We start from the raw sequence: 5,868 nt of genomic DNA, 5'->3' as shown, positions 1-5,868 counted from the left end.
GGACAGAGAGAACACCAGTGAGTATAGATAGGTATGAATCAGGCAGAGAATGGTAGGAGTTGAGAGCAGAGTGATAGAAGGAAATATTGTAGGGCTTTCTAGAGTCCACTCAAAAGCCATTTTATTCTAAATGTAACATGAAGCCATTGGAAAGTTTTCAACTGGGAAGTGACCTGTTATGTTTTTAGAAGATGCTATTGTTGCTGATGGAAAATAGACTGAAGTATGGAATCCAGTTAGAAAGAGATGTGGCGAGAGATTATGGTGAGTTTGACTAAGGCGTTATACCGAGGAGGTTGTGAGAAGTGGTCTTAAAGGGGAAATATTGAAATTAGACCCAGCATGCCATTGGTTCTCAACCACGGGCAGTTTTGCTCCCCAGGGAATATCTGGCAATGCCAGAAGACATTTTGATTGTCACTATTGGGGGTTGCTACTGGCATCTAGTGGATAGAATCTAGGGATGCTGCTAAACATCTCACGATGCACAGCATCGTCCCTCCCCCGACCAAGAATTGTTTGGCCCAAAACATCAATATGGTGTTGAGGTTAAGAAACCCTACTATAGGCCTATGTCCTTTGGTGTGGGTTTAGACTGAATGAGTAAAATCAAATAGGAATCCTAGGTTTGTGGCCAAAGTAACTGGAAGAATGGATTTTTATTTTACTAATTTGTGAAAAACCGAGAAAGGAGCAGGTCTTGGACTGGTTGAGGGCACCAGGAACTGATGACGTCCTTTATGTCTTTGGTTGCCTTGACCTTGTTTTTATTGTCCACTATTGAATTCCCACTTCTGAGAGAGGATGTGACAACACCGTCGTCCTATAATATTTGTTTATGAACTGGAAATCTCAAAATCAGATTTGCTTCACACATGCGTTCTTTAACCATTATTCTATACTGTGTCTTACTTTCAGGGACACCAAACTATAAGTCACTCCTATCTCCACTGAGCATATTTTTTCTGAGAAAAAGTCACTAAGGACATTTCCACATAGGTCATACAGATTATTGTCTTTTAGTAGAAGAAAATGACTTAGTTTATTAGTAGTGATGGCTTAGAAGATAGTTGCAGTAAAGTGTAAAAAGTCAATCATAATCACAGTTATGCAATGACCTGAAGCTGCCTTACTTGAAAGGTCCATAGTCGGCACGCTTGTAGAACAAGTTCTTAGCCTGGGTATTCTGGATTGCAAACAAGATGTAATGTGTGAAGGGGTAATGGAAATGTAAATCCTGTAAAGGAATGCTTTGTGAGAGATAGAGTTTGAGCTGTACACATATTGTGAATGACTAGTGGGGAAAGTTACCGTAAGATAAGGCAGACAGTCCAGGCAGCCCTACCTGCTCATTCTCTGCCTGGAAACTTTTTCTCTTCCACAGAATCAAAGCCAAAATCCATCCCTATCTTTACTGCCCTGTGGTTTCCTACAGTCAGTTCTTCAACTCACACACACTGCCCCACCCCCCCCAATCCCCCAGCCACACACACACCCCTTATATCTTTATAGGCTTATGGGCAAATGTTATCTCCAGTCAAGGGATCCCTGCCCAGCAGCCCAGAGGCAACAAGAGCAACCACTTTCTGATCACGACTTCAGGAGTGATAAAGCAGTAGGACATGAGAGAAAAGCCTCCAAATCCTGGTTTTGGAGGATGAAGAGAAGGACTTCAAGGGCATTTTCCTCTCCTACCCTAGGACAGCCAGTAGGCTCTAAGAAGGCAACAGAGTAGACAAAGGAAAGCCCAGTCATGCCCAGAGGGTAAACCCTGTGGAAACAGACCTAACATATTGACTGGAGTAAAAAATTTCAGCCTTTGTGGTTGTCCTGAGTGCAGATTTTGGGCAAAACTTTTGCCATAAGCTAGACTTTATTGAACACTAGAGTTTGCATTCAGGTGAGACACCTTATATATGCAGGGAATGTGGCTGAGGTTTTAGCTTGAAGGTAAATCTCATCAGATACCAGAGGATACCCTTGCAAGAGAAGGCTTTTGTGTGCAGGATGTGGAAGTCAGCCTTCAGCCAGCACCAGAAGACCATACAACTAGATACTTCATCTATATCTCCACTTCTAAAGATAAAGAGGTACTATATCTCTGTTTCTAAATTACTACACATCTTTCATTACTCAGCACAAACCAAACTTCTTTTGAGACACTTTTCTCAAATTATCCCACCTTTCACCTAAGGTACCATTCATCTGTCTCCACTATGTTCTCATGAGAATTTGGAAATCTCTTTGTCTTAGCTCTATCACATGAAATGGTAATAAAATTTATTCAGATTCTCTAACTCCTGGAAAAATGAGAGCTCAAGGTAAGGGACTGAAACACACAGGACAGATGCCAACCAGGATTTATTTAATGAATATATTCCTGCTTTCTCCTATCAGGCTTCAGAACCCAGTTTAAATATCCCAAGTCTAGGAACCTTTCTAGATTAAAGGTCTCTTGTTTCCCCTATGTAATTCTTAAAATAAGGTTGAAAATTATAGTTAAATATTTCTATAATTATCTAATACTTATTCCCAGTAAGTGTAGCTTACATGAGGATTTGGATTGTGTGAGCTGTTTAAATAAATCACTAAGATCTAGACTAGATCATAGAAAGTTCTTAATTAATGTTAATTAGATAAGTTAAAGTCTGAATTTAGTGAACCCAGTGAAACTGAGCGCTTTGAGGTTTCCCATGTGCCCCAATTCTTTCTAATATAGAAGTCTGTGTATACAAGAACATATACAATATTTTTGTCTTCTTATGTCTAAGTGCTCAAGAGATGAAAGAATGTCTAATGGAGAAAAGGAAGAATAGAAAGATATAAAAATCATTGAGGGATATGTGATGGGAAAGAGAGGGTTCTGGGCTTTTGAGGTGCTAATTTTCCCTCTAGAACCCAACCACTAATTGTCCTTATCTCCACTGGCACAAGATTCACCCTTTCCATCCATGTACTCATAGTAGTTTTTCCCCTTGGTGATCTGGGTTTAAAAAAACAAAACAAAACACACATTAAAGACATACTTTATTCTGTAATGCTTAGAAGGTTATTTGACTCTACTTTGCCTATTCTCACAGTCTGCATGGACTTGACTCTAGTCTGCATGGACTTGAGAATGAGTCCATTTCTCATCACATTATATGCCCCTGATTAATTTTCTACAAGTCTGTGTCCATCTGTGAAATCAGACCAGAGTGCCCCCCACAAGATTAAAACCACTTCTTTTTCTTTGTACCATTTCCTTCCATTTCCCCCTTGTGCATCTGATCATTAAAGAATTCTTAGTATATAGAGCTAACAATGTTATCTCTCTCCACGCCCTAGAATGTAGAAGGTAGCATTTATCAAAGGCAGAAAAAGGATGTGGGAAGCCAGAAGACAAGGAAACAGGTAAGTGCTTCTCACCACTCAGGGGTATCTGCCATTGACTGCCTCTTTATCTTCTGTTATGTGGTCTCACAGGGGCCAGAAGGCAGGCCCAGTGGCAGATAAGCGGCCTCATTCCATACTCCAAGCCCAGCTTCATGGATGCTTAACAGTCCCAGTCTCAACCCAGGAGGCAGGACAAGGGCTGAATGTTTGGGACGCCCCTGGCCCACTGCACTATCCTTTAACAATGTTGAAGGTCCTTGAGCAGCACAGTTCTCAACAAAGAAGTTCTGTGTTGCTGATGTTCTCACAAACATTGAGGACTGACGGCTTCATATGCTGAGCCCTGTATCTTGGGGCTTTCCCTTATGAAGCTTGTTGCTGCAAAGGAGAGGCTAAACCTGCTTATAATTGTGCCTAAGAGTCTCCCCCTGAGTACCTGTTTGTTGCTCAGATGTGGCCCCCTCTCTCTAAGCCACCTCGGCAGGTGAATTCGCTGCCCTCCCCCAACGTGGGACATGACTCCCAGGGGTGTTAAATCTCCCTGGCAACACAGGATATGACTCCTGGGAATGAATCTGTCCTCAGCATCATGGGATTGAGAACATCTTCTTGACCAAAATGGGGATGTGAAATGAAATGAAATAAAGTTTCACTGGCTGGGAGATTTCAAATGGAGTCAAGAGGTCACTCTGGTGGACTTTCTTATGTGCTACGTAGATAAATAACCCTTTTTAGGTTTTAATGTATTAGAATAGCTAGAGGTAAATACCTGAAACTACCAAAATCCAACCCAGTGGCCTTGACTCTTGAAGACAGTTATGTGGCAATGTAGTTTACAAGGGGAGACAGTGTGATTGTGAAAACCTTGTGGATCACACTCCCTTTATCCAGTGTGTGGATGGATGAGTGGAAAAATGGAGACAAGGACTAGATGAAAGATGGGATGGGATGGAGGGGAATGATTTGGGTGTTCTTTTTTGCTTTTTTTTTTGTTGTTGTTCTTGTTCTTATTCTTTATGGTGTAAGGAAAATATTCACAGATGGTTTGGGGTGCTAAAAGCACAACTGTATGGTGGTGCTGTGAACAGTTGATTGTACAGCATGGATGATTGTATGGTTTGTGAATATATCTCAATAAAACAGAATTTAATTATATATATATATATATATATATATATATATATATATATATATATATATATATATATGAAGAAGTTCTGATACTCTTCACTATCTGGAGGAGGAAAGCAGTAGCAATTGGGTTAATGGGCAGCCTACATATTAGGAGCCAAACTGGGGTGTAAAGCTACTGTATAGTAGGTAGTGAAGATTGTGGACACAGCAGGGAATAGAAGTTGCCCAAATAATTCCATTATTTGGCTGAAAATCTGAACTCCAAGTCACTAGAGGAAGAGAATGATTTAGGGACCCAAGTGGCAAAAGGAAATTATTGTACTATAATAAATAACAGCACTTTCTGCATGAGTGGGGAGAGACAAGAGGGAAACTTACAGAGGTAATCATCTTCCTGGGGTTCACTGCCCTCTTCGTACACTAGATCCTTTCTTTCTCACAGGCTATACATCTTTACTTCAATTTACTTTCTCTTGTGTTCTAAGGTGAAGAGTGGGTGAGTGGCGGTTTGTGCGGTATGGAGTGTTAGTCTCTGTTTTGTCAAAACAGGAAACCACCTTCCATCAAATTACAACAGACCTTCAACATACTGTGTTTTTGTCCATAAAACTCCTGGTTATAACTCTTGGTTCAGAGAGGCTAAGACATCTTACCCAAACCAGCTACAAAAGCTTAATGAAATTTTCATTTCTGGCTCCTCCTATTATCAGATTTAACTTCCCAACATTTTTCACTTACAAAAAGATGTATTCACTTTTTCATCCATGCATTCATCCAGAACATATTTAAAAAAGATATATGGAATGCTTCATGAATTTGCATGTCATCCTTGCACAGGAGCCATGCTAATCTTCTCTGTATCATTCCACTTTTAGTATATGTGCTGCCAAAGCAACACCAGAACACATATTTTGAAGACATACTGTGTATCAGGAATTGGGTTAACGGCTGGAAATACCACACTGAAGAAGATATGTTCCCTAATAACACAGGTTGAATTGATTGAAAAACCTTTCATGTATCAGCAGCCCTTTCATATTTAATTTTTTTCAAATGACATATGAACTTTGTATCTCTAGCCTCATTTTACACATTAGAAATCTGGTCTCAGATATTTCTATAATTTAGAAATATTCCTAATTATAAGATTTTCCAAAGTCCCAGTGTTTTTATGTGAATTACAACCCAGAACTGTGACTCCACAGTCCATGCTATTCATTACTGCATACCCCCTCTGGTCTTAAGTTTACTTGGGCACTTGTGCAACTTGAATTCAGGCCTTTCCAGAGTCTATTCCACACACCTGGGCAACACGAGGGCTATCTGCCAGGGCAGCTGGATTAGTTCTCAAACTATTTT

At 40.2% G+C, this 5,868-nt stretch overlaps 1 non-coding gene across 1 annotated transcript; it reads right to left on the bottom strand.

The window, feature by feature from the left end:
* Positions 1–5,301: 5,301 nt before the first annotated feature.
* Positions 5,302–5,407, bottom strand: LOC119519067. The gene has a single exon (XR_005213928.1). It is a non-coding gene; the product is annotated as a U6 spliceosomal RNA (small nuclear RNA).
* Between the last annotated feature and the right edge of the window lie 461 nt (positions 5,408–5,868).

This window comes from Choloepus didactylus, chromosome 22 (genome assembly GCF_015220235.1).
Source record: "Choloepus didactylus isolate mChoDid1 chromosome 22, mChoDid1.pri, whole genome shotgun sequence".
NCBI classification, from domain to species: Eukaryota; Metazoa; Chordata; class Mammalia; order Pilosa; family Megalonychidae; genus Choloepus; species Choloepus didactylus.
This window is presented reverse-complemented; position numbering and strand designations above follow the sequence as displayed.